Source organism: Tetrao urogallus (assembly GCF_951394365.1).
Source record: "Tetrao urogallus genome assembly, chromosome: Z".
Taxonomy (NCBI): domain Eukaryota; kingdom Metazoa; phylum Chordata; class Aves; order Galliformes; family Phasianidae; genus Tetrao; species Tetrao urogallus.
The window spans coordinates 31,449,345-31,464,590 of NC_136816.1; positions in this window are offsets into that span (position 1 = coordinate 31,449,345).

Genomic DNA, 15,246 nt, shown 5'->3' on the forward strand with positions numbered 1-15,246 from the left:
TCCAGGGCTCTGGAGAATAACAGGGTTATTACCTCAGATAAACAACTTCAGGTGCAGGACACCTTTCTTCAAGGAATGGAAGGACAGAGTAAACAGAGTATTTGTAGATCTTTTGGCTTCAGATATCAATCATTTGCTTCAACTGTTTTCAGGTTTTATTATTATTGAGTATACACAATTTATCTGTCACTTAAAATCAGTAATTTCAAATACAGTGGAAGGTTCTGAGTTTAGTAAAAATGCATAGATAGTAGAAAAGATTCTTCCAAATTGAGTTACAAAATACTGTAAACTTAAACATAAAATTCTTTGTGTTGTATTTGCCAAGCACTATTTAATAAAAGAACCTACCAAACTAATATTTTTCTTAAGCAGGCCCAATGCTTACATTTGCTTTGGCAAGCCAACTTCTGATAAACAGCCAATAAGAAGCCTTTTTATTACTTACTTTATCCACATAATTAAATGCTAAAGTAGCAAATGTGTACAAGCATTCTTTTTAGAATGCCAGAAATTCCTCTCATCTCCTGGCAAGTCATTTTTCCTCTTTTAAGAAACCTATCAGCACCAGCAGATGGCACTAATTCCCTAACTTCATAAAGCAGGTCCACCTGCTACTTGCTTCAGCACTGGGGATATAAAACACCAGCACCCAACTTTTCAGCTTGCCTGGTCCGCACTGAGCAAACAGGAATTGTCACCGAATCACACAGAATCACAGAATGGCCAGGGTTGGAAGGGATCTCAAGGATCATGAATCTCCAACCTCCCTGCCACATGCAGGGCCACAAACCTCCACATTCAATGCTAAACCAGGGAAGAATTGTCTTAATGTTTTTTTTTACTTACATATAATGTGGTTTTTATTGAAATGTAAAAAATAGAGAGCAACAGAAACATAAAACCATTGGGATACTGTTTTTGTGATACTACTGCATCATTGTCTGATTTAATTGAAGTAGCCACAGTTCTTAGTGAGCTCTCAAGGACTTCATCAGATCTTTAATGAAAAACTGCTCTTTCTGTACTTCATCCTTGACAATAATTGCTCACAAATGTATGTACTGCCAAAAAAAGTGATGACATTATTAAGGCATGACTGTAAAGCACGGGATATTTTTCTCTTATGAAAAGCAAGTAAAGAGACATGACCAAATTTTTGAGTTGAACATCTCATTGCAACTCTATATACTCAATTTGAAAAATCAAAGTAATATATTTATGTCAACTGAAAACGGAATCACAAATATACCCAAAATATTTATGACTTTTCACAAATCCTGAAACCTATTCTCAAATCCCTTTATCAAATTAGAAAGCAGGGCTGCACATTTTTTGCTCTTCACAGGACTGTGTTTAGCAAATACACGTATGAAATTATCTGCTGTAACTTCAGCTTGCCATAATTCAAGTTTAATTTCAAACACTATTATGCTTTGAAACACAGCACAGATTAAGTTGATTTTCACCTTGAAGGCGTACGTTTAGCACATGTCAATGAGCAGTCAAATCCACCAAAAATGCTAAACCTGTGAGCCTTTTTCAATGTTCGCATTCTGGCACAAGTTTCCATTTTGATTCCAAAAAGGATTTGATTTCAGTTTGCAAATCATTATATTTTTTTAGTATTTTATCCTGACTTAGCGACCTTCCTTCAAAAAAGTAAATGGGTGTCTGCATAATAATCAACATCCATATTTTTAAGGAATTCCTGGAATCGGTGATGATTCAAGCCATTGGATTTTACAAAATTCACAGCTTTGACGATGATTTGCATGACATTATCCATTTTTAAGGCTTTCACACATAAATTTTCATGATGTATGACACAGTGATATTTCATCAAATGTGAGTTATCAGTGGCAATTGCATCTTCTTCCATTAATTTTATAAGTCCTTTTTTCCCAGCCATCATTGGGGCACCATCAGTAGCTATACCAGACATGTTGACAAAGGTTGAAGAAAATCACTTTAGCATATTTTTTTACTGCTTCATACAAATCAAGCTATTTATTGTGTCTTTTAATGGCACCAAAGAAGCCATTTTCTTTATTACCTCTAATGAAAATGGCAAGTGGAGCCATATCTGCACCATCAGTACTTTCCTCTATTACCAAAGCAAAAAATTTGAAATCAGCAGCTTTACTCTCCAAATTTCTTTCAACAAATGTTCCCATTTCTTCAGATCACCTGGCAACAGTCTGGTGACACAAACTGATTTTACAAAATATTTTTTTTTTTTTTTTTTAATCAGGACACATTATGTCTGCCATGCTTTCCATACATTGCCTAATAAAGTCATCATCAGTTAATGGTTTTTATTTTTTTGCAATTAGATTTGCTACCACATGACTAGTTTTTAGTAACAGAGTATGTTAGAGTTTTAGCTTTTCAAAAAAGATATCACTGAGATGACAGACTTTTTTCAGTTCTGCTATTTTGTCGTTATGAAACATTCCTTGATATGCATTGCATTTGGCAGCATGTTTCTGCATAAAATGTAAACTGTAATCTTTGAAAACTGACACAAATTCCTTGCAAATTAAGCATAGCAGCATATTATTTGTCTTGACAAAGTAGTACCCATCTGTCCATTTTTCCTTCAACACTCTTTCTTCATCCATGATTTTTCTTGTGTGGGGGTTCTGTTTTCTTCTGTGATGCCCATATGCAGTCTGAAGTATTAGTATCGGCAATCACTGTGTTTTACTCAGCAAACAGCACAAGCGCATGTCACAAGTAATATCCACAGGTTTCAGTGTGCCTGAGTGGGTACAAGGGGTGCAAGAAGCAGAGTCAGCACTGCTTTGTGCTCTCCCCACATCCTGGGGCTGGGCCAGGCTATGTAGTGGGGAAGAGTCACTGCCACGACGATGCAGGGCAGGCTTCAGTGTGAGCTGTGCCAGGCTGCATGTGGACTGCAGGACACTGATTGGACATGCCTGAAATAAAATAAGCAAGTAAAACCCACCCAGCCTTAAAAATCTGTTGTTTCTGCTTTCCCAAAATAAAGAACTATTGAGCACAAATGAAGTATGCAGTTTTATGCTGAGCAACTTGCTGGGGGCAAATGTAAGCTACCTGACAGGTCGAGAGTCTTCAGTTCCATTAGAAATTGAACTATATGCTTTTCAGCAACTCAAAGATTAAAACAGCCTGCAAGAATTGGATGCTATTTGCTTCACTTTTCTGAGTATCTGCCTCGCTGCTATGCTGCTACCACACTACAAAAATTCATATGCAATTGATCCTAGAGAATGGTTTTAAATGATTTTATAATCCATCATTACAATACTTCCCCAAGGAATGCCACTTGACTTCTCACCCGATTTTAGCAATAGCTTCTTGAATCACAAGATTCAAGAGCTAGGACAAATAAGAATATAAAACTATTAGTGTCTAAAAGAAAGCTATGATCATCTGGGCTTGTGGAGATGGGCTTTGACAGGCTGATGGATCCCATGATGGGCCTTGAAGTAGTTAGGAAGGATATAATTCACCCATCTTCCTCTCTGGTCTTGAGTGTGCAGATGAGCCGTACCATGGAACCTAACAGATCTCATTAAATATGTTCACAAAAGCAAAGTAATGCCGTTCTCCAAAGGGTAATACTGAAACCGAGGATGCGGAACACAGGACAGATCGTCACTGAGTACTGATCTTCTTCCAGTAAGTTATTTCCTAGGTGGCCAAGGATTCTTCACAAGCAGTATTTTCTCCACACAAGACCTACAATTACAAGGCATTCCATTGAGCAGTATGAAATACTTCTTCCTCCTTAGTCTCTCTCAGAGACTGTGGTCCCTTCCTCTCTAGAGAGAGTCAAAACCTACCTGGATGTGTTCCCGTGCAATCTGCCCTAGCTGACTCTACTGGAACGAGGCAGGTCATAGAATTACAGAATCAGAGAATGGCTTGGGTTGGAAGGGACCCCAAGGATCATCAAGTCCCAACCCCTCTGCCGCACTCAGGACCACCAATTTCCAGATCTGGTACCAGACCTGGTCAGACTAGACGACCTTGAGAGGTCCCTTCCAACCTCAACCCATGTGTTTGTGGTGCATATGTGACTTGCCTGCCCACAACTAGATTGACAGCCTGACTTCTTCAACTAACACAAAGGTCTCTACAGTTTCATTTTCAAACCAATTACAATCAGATCTCCGTTCCTCCAGAATCACTACTTCAAAATAGAGGCTTACATTAGTTTCACTTACAAGATATAAAGCTATATTTTAAGAATTTCACGAGAGGACCAGAAAGCTATTGTGCTAGCTTTTTCAGCAAAAGCAAGTGTCAATATTTAGTTTTGCTTTTACATATTTCGGTACTTCAGAGGTTTAGGGGTTTTGTTTTTCAGACATTTTACTGTTCCCTAATCAATCAGAAACCTTCCTTAGAAGGTGTAATTTTCTACATTGCAGGCAAGTTCCTGATTTCTTCCCAGTATCTAATATTATCTGATGTTTGTGTCAGAAATACAGTTTCAAAATACTTTCTGTACGGAAGACATTCACAAAGCCAGTCATATAATTAAGTAAAATATAGCAGAAAAAGAAGAACAACTACAACGGAACCTAACTCTTTAGCCTACCAGCACTGAAATAATAGTTCTTATGAAGAACTAGCACAAAAGAACAACAATAGAACTTATTTTGTAGTCAGCAAGCAAAAGCCCCTTCAAGACAGATATCCAGAAATTTTCAATTAATGTATAAACACAAGTAGCCCTATAAGAATAGGGAAGAAAATTTTAAAAGGAAACCACATCATGAGCCCAGTTTTAAACTGGTTACGTGAGTACCATTTACAGAGCCTGTTTGCTGTTGATTTTTTTTTTCTTTCATCTGTTGTCTTGTTTCCATAAGTGATGAGTTAAATGTTTTTCCTTCAAGTTCCTGCAATCATAACAAGCTATGCCTGAATACTTCAGAGGTAAAACTGCCTTTGTGGAATAAGCACAAGCTGATCTTCAAAATTACTCTCAGTATTTTAGTGGTAGGTTTTATTCTAAACACATTTTTAAGTCAGAAATTCTTACTATTCATTAATCATTTCACCTTACTCTTAATTTCAAACAATTAAGATATAATGAAGAATCAAAGAGTAGCAGATGACCACAAAAACCAAAATATAAATATGAGCTTTAGATAACTTTCTTGAAAGAATCACGATTTAAATTTTCTAAAATACCATGACACGCTCATGCCAATAGATAATTATTAAAAAAATGGGGGAAAAAGATAACCACATCATTTTCTGGAAAGTATCTTCTAGAGTCTATGTTTTATTCACTTCTTTGATCTACTAAAAAGACTTGAGAACAGAATATAGTTTGGTCTTTTCTGAGGAGACCTGCCTAACAGGTTAAAGGAGAACTACTTGGGGTGTAGTCACACCATTACTAATAGTTGCACACAGATGGCTAAGATGTGTGCACCCTACAGTGAAACACATTTGCTTTTTACACATTTGTCTCAAAGAATCACATAATCATAGGTGTTGAAAGGGACCACTGGAGATTATTAAGTCCAACCTCCTGCTAAAGCAGGTTCCCTACAGGAACGCACAGGAAGATGTCCAGGGAGGTTCTGAGCATCTCCAGAGAAGAAGACTCCACAGCCCCTCTGGGCAGCCTGATCCAGTGCTCTGTCACCCTGATAGTAAAGATATTCCTCATATTCAGAAGGAACACCGTATGCTCCAGTTTGTGTCTGTTGCTGCTTGCCTTACACAGCTAGGAAGAACCTGGCCTCACCCACCTGACCCGGACCTTTCAGATGCCTTCAAGGTCCCTGTGCTGCATCACGTTTATCTTGGTGCCCCCCAGGCACTTTTCTGCATAGTTGCCTTCCAGTCAGGTGGCCTCCAGAAGGTCAGGTGCCTGGGGCTGTTTCTCTCCTTGCAAGACTTCACCATTTCCCCTTCTTGAACTCTATTTGGCTCTTCACTAGCCTAGCCAGGTCCCTCTGGATGGCAGCACAGTACTTCCCCAGGCCCCACTGCTAGTAAATTACATGTAGAAAGTAATACAGATGTTTGAGATGCAGAAAAATAATGATCAGGACATAGAACTGAAGCTACCTATTTAATCTTTATTCACCGGGCATACTTGTAAGACTTCATGTTAAAATCAGAGATGAAGCTGTTTCTTACTTTACCATAAAATATTTGTTTTTTATTACACAAAATAAGTTATGCCCTTGTATAAGTTGTCAATGACAGTCTAACTTTCTCCCTTGTGCTGTACAATTAAATCACACAACATGGGGAAAAAAAAAAAAGGAATTCAAGTAAGGTAGAAGAAATAGCAATACTGCTGAAGACAAGCTACAGACTCACAACTGAATCGCATATCCTTTCACACAAACTTCAGTAATGCATTTTAATTTCATTTTATATAAAGGAACAAATACCAATGCATCAGAACTGCTGTAGTAATTAACATTTTTAGAAAATTCACAAAATATTAAATACCATAAAAATGTTACTATTGCAGAAGAATAGTATTCACATTCAATTTCATTTCAGCATCTTTAAATCTTTCTTTTAGAAGCACCCTACAGAACATTCTTGTAGGTACACATGAATATATACACATATCCATCTATGTTTACGCATGCATATGTGGAGGGAGAGAAAGAGAATGAAAGCACACTTAAACTGTGCAAGTGGTAATTTGAAAGAGCATAGAAATTATATACTCTGCTCCTATAAAGCCAGTGGAAGATTTTAGCACTGAATTACTTTAGCTCTGAACGTGAAAGCAAACAGCATGATAAAATACTGGACTGAAGTCTTCCTGACTACAATGAGGATTGAAAATAACTTCGTATGAACATGGATAAAAAATCAATATTAAATCAAAGCATTTTAAAGGATTCTGTTTAAGAAGAGGAACAATAAGTACATTATACTTACATATAAGAGGTAAAAAGTAAGAGAAAGGCAGATTTTTAAGTATAGAAAATATACATACACACAGTAAATGCAACTTGGTCTACTTCTCTCCTTCCTACCTACCATCACAACTGCTAGCTCTAGTGTGTCATACCGTGTATCTTTCCTCTCTCAGTCTTCCCACTACCTTAGCTCTTTTTATAATCAGAAAACAGATAAATATGTATTACAGTCAAAGACATGTAGGCAAATTTAATTATGGAAGGAATAATATTCTCATAATTCAGCAAGAAGAGGTTTTTCAAGTGTCAACAGATGGCAGGTATCTCCTATCAAAAATAAAACATGATCATGAATGAAAAAGTATGCACAATGAATTATTTTCTTATTTTAATATGAATATTAAATTTCTTTTCAGAAGCTACCTTAAATGTAGTTACAGTGAGCTTACAGATTTCAATGATCTCCTTGTATAAGGATGCATTATCTTAAAAGTCAATACTCACAAATCATTGCTACAATCCTTAGAAACTACTTCTATACTACAAAGCAAGAAAAAAAAATTATAAAAGTGTACTAAGTAAAAAAATGAAAAGAGCTGGCCACTGTCAAGAGCACTCAGAGGAAGAAACAACAATAACAAAAATCGTACATTCATGTAATTAGCCAAGAATGTACAAAACAAAAGATGAATCCAATTCTAAGAGGACATCAGACAGAGTGGCTAAAAATGACTGCTGTTTTTAATCTTTTCTTGAGGTGTATTAGGACACATTTTTCAAACATTATAGCCATTTCAAAAGCAGCACATTACAGTCAGTGTTCCTACATTGCATCATTCTCATGTGCACTATTATTGTAAAGCCTGCCTGTGAACACATAAAACACTACCACAAAAATACTAGGACATTCAGTATTGTGAATTTCTGTGATTTAAGGCAAGGCAAAGTTAGTAAACATTTCCTGCTCACACTGGACATTAGGATGTCCCACCACAGGGGTCAGAATTTCCAAGTCCTCTACTGACATTCTTCAGACATAACAGGAAAAGTGGTTTTGTGAAAAGCTCTGCAGTGAACAGCAGTGCCTCTGGAAACTTGCAGGCTAAAAGCATATGAGCTGGTCTACGCAACAGCATTAAAACTGCAGGTTTTCCTTTTCTTGCAGCACCAGCTGCTAAGGGAAAACAGCATCTTCTCACCTCCAACTCCAACCTTCCCAATCACTTTTGACCCTGAAACAAGTGATACAACGGGCAGAGTAAAACTCAGCAACAGAAAGGCAAGGGGAGGGAAAAAGCAAGACAAGAAGCCTTTGGAAATGTCAGAACTCTTTCAAAGAGTGGTGTCTTGCATTCATTTCCGTTGCGTTCACATGAACTGTACTGAGATTAGAGATGTGCTACTTAAGCTATGTGACCTACCACAGTAATATTAAACCCATTCAGAGAAAGCTAGGTTGCAATTATTACCTAGGAATTTTCTGTCCTCTTTTGACATACCCCAGTTGATTCAGTACTATCTCTGACAAAAACCAACCACTATTAATTACAAAGAATAATAGGAAATGTAAGCATCGTTTGTAAATTCTGCACTCACTGGTTAACAGATAATGCAGCAATACCTGACCGTCACAGAAATGACAGGCTTATATTTTATCTCAGCCAATACCTTTCTCTCCACAATAAACCACTTCCACAGTGCTGCTTTCACTGCTTTTCAGAGTTGCAAAAGTACGCAAATACTAACAGCAAGCATCTCTGAACAGCTGCAGCATAAACAGAGACTCCTTTTGGTACTAGATAACCTGAAGAAGTGATATAATCCCATCAGAAGAGGTAGTTTAATGTCTCAAAAGCTCCAAAATATCATAATTATTTTTAACTTTTGAGAATTTTTTTTTTTTTAATCAGATGGACTTGCTGGAAGTGCATATGCACTAGCCTTTCATGCAGATCATTGAAGCATATGATTACAGTGAACTTCAGTTAATTAAACTTTTGTTTAGAACATCTTTTTATTGATTACAACCTTACAAAGTCAATCTTCCATACATTTTCTTGCCAGAAAAAGCTTCTGAAAGCTGTCACTTTTGAAGAACATATTTAGCCTTATCTGCTATCTAGCTTTCTTGATTAGCAGAACTCCAGAACTTCATAATTACATTCTTCAAAGAAGCTCGTAATGGAATCTCACTAAAACAACACCTTCCACAATAGGTAGTGTTGCTTCAGATCTTTGGGGCATATTGAAAGTGACTCATGAAACTGTATAGAATCTTCTGCTGGATGGAGAAATTCATTTATTCACAAGAAGGTTAAAAGAGAGTTGGAGAACACTCAAGGGAAGAGTCTGTAGTGCACAGTGAAAAGTGTGATTTTCCTTTGGCAGCAACAAGCCATTAGTCTGGCCCCACTGCTGGTGAAACCAAAGCCTTCAAAACTGATCAGCAAGCTGTATTCAACCCGCCTCTCTCAAATAAATCACGCTTCAACTGTTATCGATGGACTCCTAACACATTTCTAAGAGCAGGCTAACAATCTGTGGGATGCAGAATAGCATCTATGACACAAGTTCTGTCAGAGAACCTAGAGTTCAACAAAGCCTTTGACACTCGCAACAGTCCCTTGGAGAAGCTGGCAGCATGTGGCTTGGACAGGTATGCCGTCTTCTAGGTAAAGAACTGGCTAGAGGGCTGGGTCCAGAGCATGGTGATGAATGACATTAAAACCTGTTGGTGACTGGTCACTAATGGTGCTCCTCAAGAACCAGTACTGGGGCCGGTCCTGTTTAATATCTTTACTGATAACCTGGAGGAGGGGATTGAGGGCACCCTCAATAAGCTTGCAGATAACACCAGCTTGGGAGGAACTGTTAATCCTGCTGAGGGTAGTAAGGCCCTACAGAGTGCTCTGGATAGCTGTGCTGAAGCCAGTGGAATGAAGTTTAACAAGACCAAGTGCCAAGTCCTACACTTTGGCCACAGTAACACCAGGCCACATCCTAAGTTTGGGGCCGAGTGGCCGGAAGACTGTGAAAAAGGACCTGGATGTGTTGGTTGACACCTGGCTCTACATGAGCTAGCAGCGTGCCCAGATGGCTAACAAGGCCAACAGTACCCTGGCTTGCATCAGAAATGGAGCAGCCAGCAGGAGCACAGAGGCAACTGCCCGCTCAATACTCAGCTCTGGCAAGGCCACACCTCAGGTACTGTGTCCAGTTTTGGGCCCCTCACTACAAGAAAGACATCGAGGCCCTGGAACGTCCAGAGAAGGGCAACAAATCTGTGGAGGATCTGGAACGCAAGTATTATGGAGAGCGGCTGAGGGAGCTGGGATTGTTCAGTCTGGAAAAGAGGAGGCTCAGGGGAGACTTTATAGCTATCTACAACTGCCTGAAGGGAGGTTGTGGTGCAGTGGGAGTCAGTCTCTCCTCCCATGTGACTAGCAATAGGACAAGAAGGACTGGCCTCAATTTACACCAAAGGATGTTCAGATCAGATATCAGTTATTAGATATTCTTCTCTGAAAGAGTGGTCAGATACTGCAACAGGCTACCTGAGGTTCAGGAGGTGTTCAAAAAACATGCAGATGTAGTACTAAGGAACATGATTTAGTGGGTAATATTGGTAGTATGTGGATGGTTGGACTGGATGATCTTAGAGGTTTTTTCCAGCCTTTCTGGTAGTGGATAAGAACCACTGACTGGCTAGATTTGATTCTACAAAATCTATTACATTTCTGACAAAGAATCACTGCCTTAATTACATACAAATTCTTCTTTATGCTCTGCTTTTTCCTTTATTTAGTGCTAGGGGTACAAGGTCATTTCTGATCAGTGCCCATTAGAATCACTTATAAAACTTGAAAGAGTCCTTAAAACATCAAAGTCCTTAAAGACTGTAAAAGTATTATAAAAACCACAGCATTATGTCAGGAACTAGCTTGCTTTAATTAATGAATACTACTACAACCTTGTTGAAAATTTAGCTCCAAAAACAATTAAAAAGGCATTTCATTTCCATTCAGATCTCATGGATCCAAAACAAAAACTTCAGTGAGACTGTACAAGAGAGGACCTGAACACATATCATTTTTATATAACATTTTAAGTCCATGCATTTGGGAGAAAGCAATTTACGACTTAACCACAGCTGAAACAGATTTTAAATCTTCATATTGTGCCCTCTTCAGAACAAATGAGTAACTCACAGTACCAACATCTTTAGCTGTCCAGCTGTCACTTGAATTGATGCTGCATTTTCATGGATTGCCCTGTAACTCCCTCTGTATGTGGGAGCTAATAAAGGCTTGAAAGGAACTTGGGAAGTCCATCACGGTGAAGCCAGAAGCAGCATAATAGACTGTGTCATAAAAAAACAAAACAAAACAAAACAAACAAAAAAACAAAAACAAAAACACCACATTCTGTTTTGATGATTGTTTAAAAAAATCTTGCCCCTTCTCCTTCCCCTTATAGCCTTAACTTTTAACTTACTTTGTTGAAAAATCTTAATTCTAGGTATCAATGAAACATCCTGTTTATATGTAATGTTGCGTGTGTTTCTACAATACTGAAACCAACTGTTTATTAACAAAGTTTATCACTAGTTAGTAATTGCTGGGTAACCCAAAAACATATTTTTAATCCTTTTATCCAAAGCTGTTGCAGAGCTCTACTAGAAATAAGTGTGCCAAACTCATGCAAATATTGTCTGTTTTTAAGAAAGAGAGGACAAAGCTCCTTCATGTAGGAACTGAAAAAAATTCCATTTGATATTCAGCAAAAGGCCTTTAGGAATTCAGGTTTTCAGTCCTTGACTCGATCTTTTAAGATGAAATCTGTGACAAGAAGTTACCAGCAGGTCTGAAATGGGAAGGTACTGCAATTTAACTAAATAAACATTTTATAAGCAACCACTTTTCTTTTTAATGTTCTTATGTAATTTAACAAAACCCAGATTACAGCACTTAACCATTAACCAAACAGAACAAAGATTTGGAAGAACTTCTTTAAACAAAAGGCACGAATATATAATTGTATCAATTTCATTTATCAGAACTTTCAGCTGCGCTGATCTGTCCAACAATCATCTTTGAGCTACTATGAAGATGAGTAATGTTACTAGAACAGTCCCTAGATCACTAAGATGGATGGCAGGTATTTCTGTGTTTCTCCTGGATTCAACTGTACACACAGTAACTTGCATACAGGTAGATACTCCGTATGTAGACAAATGTGCTCTGCTCTCATTCACCTCTTTAAGAAGTAAATTGTAGCATCCATTTTATAGTTACTGACTCTCCTTTGAATGCTTGCTGCTGCAGATTACATAATGCAGACACACTCCTGACCTTCCAAGTGACTACATATATTTAAATGACTCTCATGTTTAACTTCATGTGCTGAAAACACATTATTTCCTTGAAATGAAATTATACAGCTGAATTTTAACCAAGAGCAGAAAAGCTATTTCCTTTCTACCAACATTGAATCAGTCTTCTTCATCTTTCAGTATTCAATGAGGTAATTCTTATCTTGAAGTCTTGAAACATCAGTTTTGGAAAGATGCTCCATCTTTTTAAAAAATAAAAGATACCGAAGTTTATTAACTTAGGACCCTAAAGAAATACAGTTGTTAGAGTGAAAGATATCAAAGCAGTAAGTGCAGAAATTCAGGACCATCAAAGTTGGGACTTGAAGGTGCTGCAATAGAACAAAAGCAACATAGGACTGTGCACATCACCTTCAAGGACAAAAAGATTTCTCCTTGTTAAAAATACAGAATAATGTGTTACTAAAAGCTTCCTTTTCTTAACACAGTGACATACAACTGTTTCAATAATACATCATCCCATTAACAGTTTAAGTACATTTGTCAGTCATTGTTAGTGGGAAGAAGAACTCATAGCCTCCAAAGTTCATTCCAATAGCTTGTATTTATTTCTGTCAACATACACTGCAAAGGCCTGCATTCATCATCTAAAATTTACTACTTTCCCTTGTTGTTGTGGAATGTTTTTCAAGTACTTAAGCGATTTCCATTCATTATCTCTGAAAACATTTCGTTTTGTTCAGTATAAACAAGTTTGCACTGCTAGATATCATGAACTGAAGAATGACAGTCAGCAATGAGTCTTCACTACTTAAATCGAGTCAATTTTTAAAATGAAAGTCTTTTTTGTTTAGGCACTGTACCAAATTCTGACACTGCTGTTAATTTCACAGCAGTTAGTATTCTGCAGGCACTTTATGTTTAGAAGATACAAAGTACAGGAGTATAAAAAGTAGGGAACTCGAGCATTATTATGCAAAGCATATAACAATTTTTAATAGACGTTGATGCAAACAGAATTTTTTTTTCCACTATGACCATATTCAAAGTTTCACAGGAAACTGTTGCGACTACTTCTCACTGCTGTAAGACCATAAGTACAGTAGAGGAAGAAAAGGGAAGGAAAAGTTGTGACACTGACACCACTTAAGACACTTCAAAGCCTAAGCACCAGTTTTCCTGACAAGTTCTTATTAGTTTTTTATTTCTAACACACTAGCTCAGAAACAGGGTGCCAAAGCACTTGTGCTTAAGTCTCTAGCAAACTGCTTCCTGAGTTCCACTAGCCTGATTGAGGAATCAGACAACAGCCTATGATAATTCAGTTCTGGTCTCCTGCATTCCTGCTCTCTGCCCCTTTCCTTGAAAAACAAAACAAAACAAAACCCAAGAAGAAAAAAAAGGAAACTGTTTTCAGCACAAACTAAACCACACTAAAGAACTGACTTCGTCCAAAACTATGCCAAGACTGCCAAGACATAATTAAAGTATTCGCCCCGAAACCTTGACATGCAGAAAACTTCATCAAATGATAAAAAACACATCAGCACAATTTTACTTCTCCTTGCTAACACTGATGGCACAAGTACTGGGTCCAGCTGGGCTGGAGTTACCTTTTTTCCAGCAGCCCACAGAGCACCTGTGCTTGAAGCAAGAGCAGCAGGCAGTGTGGCACAGCACACAGCCCTCCAGGTGTCCCCAGGACCAGCAGGCCAGAAAGAGTGGGAACACAGGTACAACAGCTGATCCAAAATGACCAGAGGGACACCTCATCCTGTGTGATGTTGCGCTCAGCAAGGGGAGAAGAAGGAGCTGCAATGCCCTCTATGAAGATGTGCCTTCCCAAGCATCTGCTACGTGCATGAGGCCATGGCTCACAGGATAGGTGGCTGGGCATCATCTGCTGATAGGAAATGGAGAATAACTTTTCTCCTTTTACTTCTGTATAGATTTTACTTTCCTTTCATTAAGCAGCAAGACTAAAAAACTCACTTTTTTCCCCTCTATCTCATTTCCACACATCTTGCTAAGAAGGGGAAAGAGATTAAGCAGCTGTATGGTAACATGGCTGCCTACCAGCATAACACCAGTTCCATTATTTGAAGTATTTTACCTGCGAAAGGCTTGATTATTTTTAATAAGCAGGAAGAGTAGGGTGCAGTATCTGAAGTAATCAATTCAGGCTTCTTCAATTCATATGCAATGATGATTTCCTCCTAAAAATGTTCAATCCCATGGTAGGGCAAAACAGTCTGTGGGCTATCTACCCAGTACAGAGCAAAGAAAGTGAGCAAGTGCCTGCCATCCCCAGAAGAGCAGAAATGGATGCACAGCTGGCGCAGAGCCAGGGTGCTCAGCTTAACTCCCGTCTTGCAGCTGCCCTGTGAAGCTGCAGTCAGACCTATTGAGAACAACCTATCACATAAACAGCACCTAAACCAAAGACTGGCACTTGAGTGACAAAAGCACATATATTTGTAGTAGGAGAACAAATAGTTGAAGGAATTAGGAAAGAAATAGCAAGGTTGGTGCATTAAGAAGAGTGTGCCCAGCAGGCTGAGGGAGGCAATCCTCCCCTCTGCTCTGCCCTGGTTAGGCTACAACTGTAGTACTGTGATAAGTTCTGGGCTCCCCAGTTCAAGAAAGACGGGGAACTTCTGGAGAGAATCCAGTAGAGGGCTGTATAAATGGCAAGGGGCCTGGAGCATCTCCCGAGTGAGAAACAGCTGAGAGACCTGGGACCATTGAGCCCTGAGAAGAGAAGGCTGAGGGGATCTTACCAATACTTATAAACATCTAAAGGGCAGCTGTCAAGTAGATGGGGCCAGGCACTTTTCAACAGTGTTCAGTAACAGGACAAGAGGCAACGGGCACAAACTGGAACACAGGATGTTCCAACTGAACATGGGGAAAAAACTTCTTTACTGTGAGGGCACTGGAACAGACTGCCCAGAGAGGCTGTGGAGTTTCCTTCTCTGAAGATAATCAAAACCTGCCTGGACACTTTCCTAT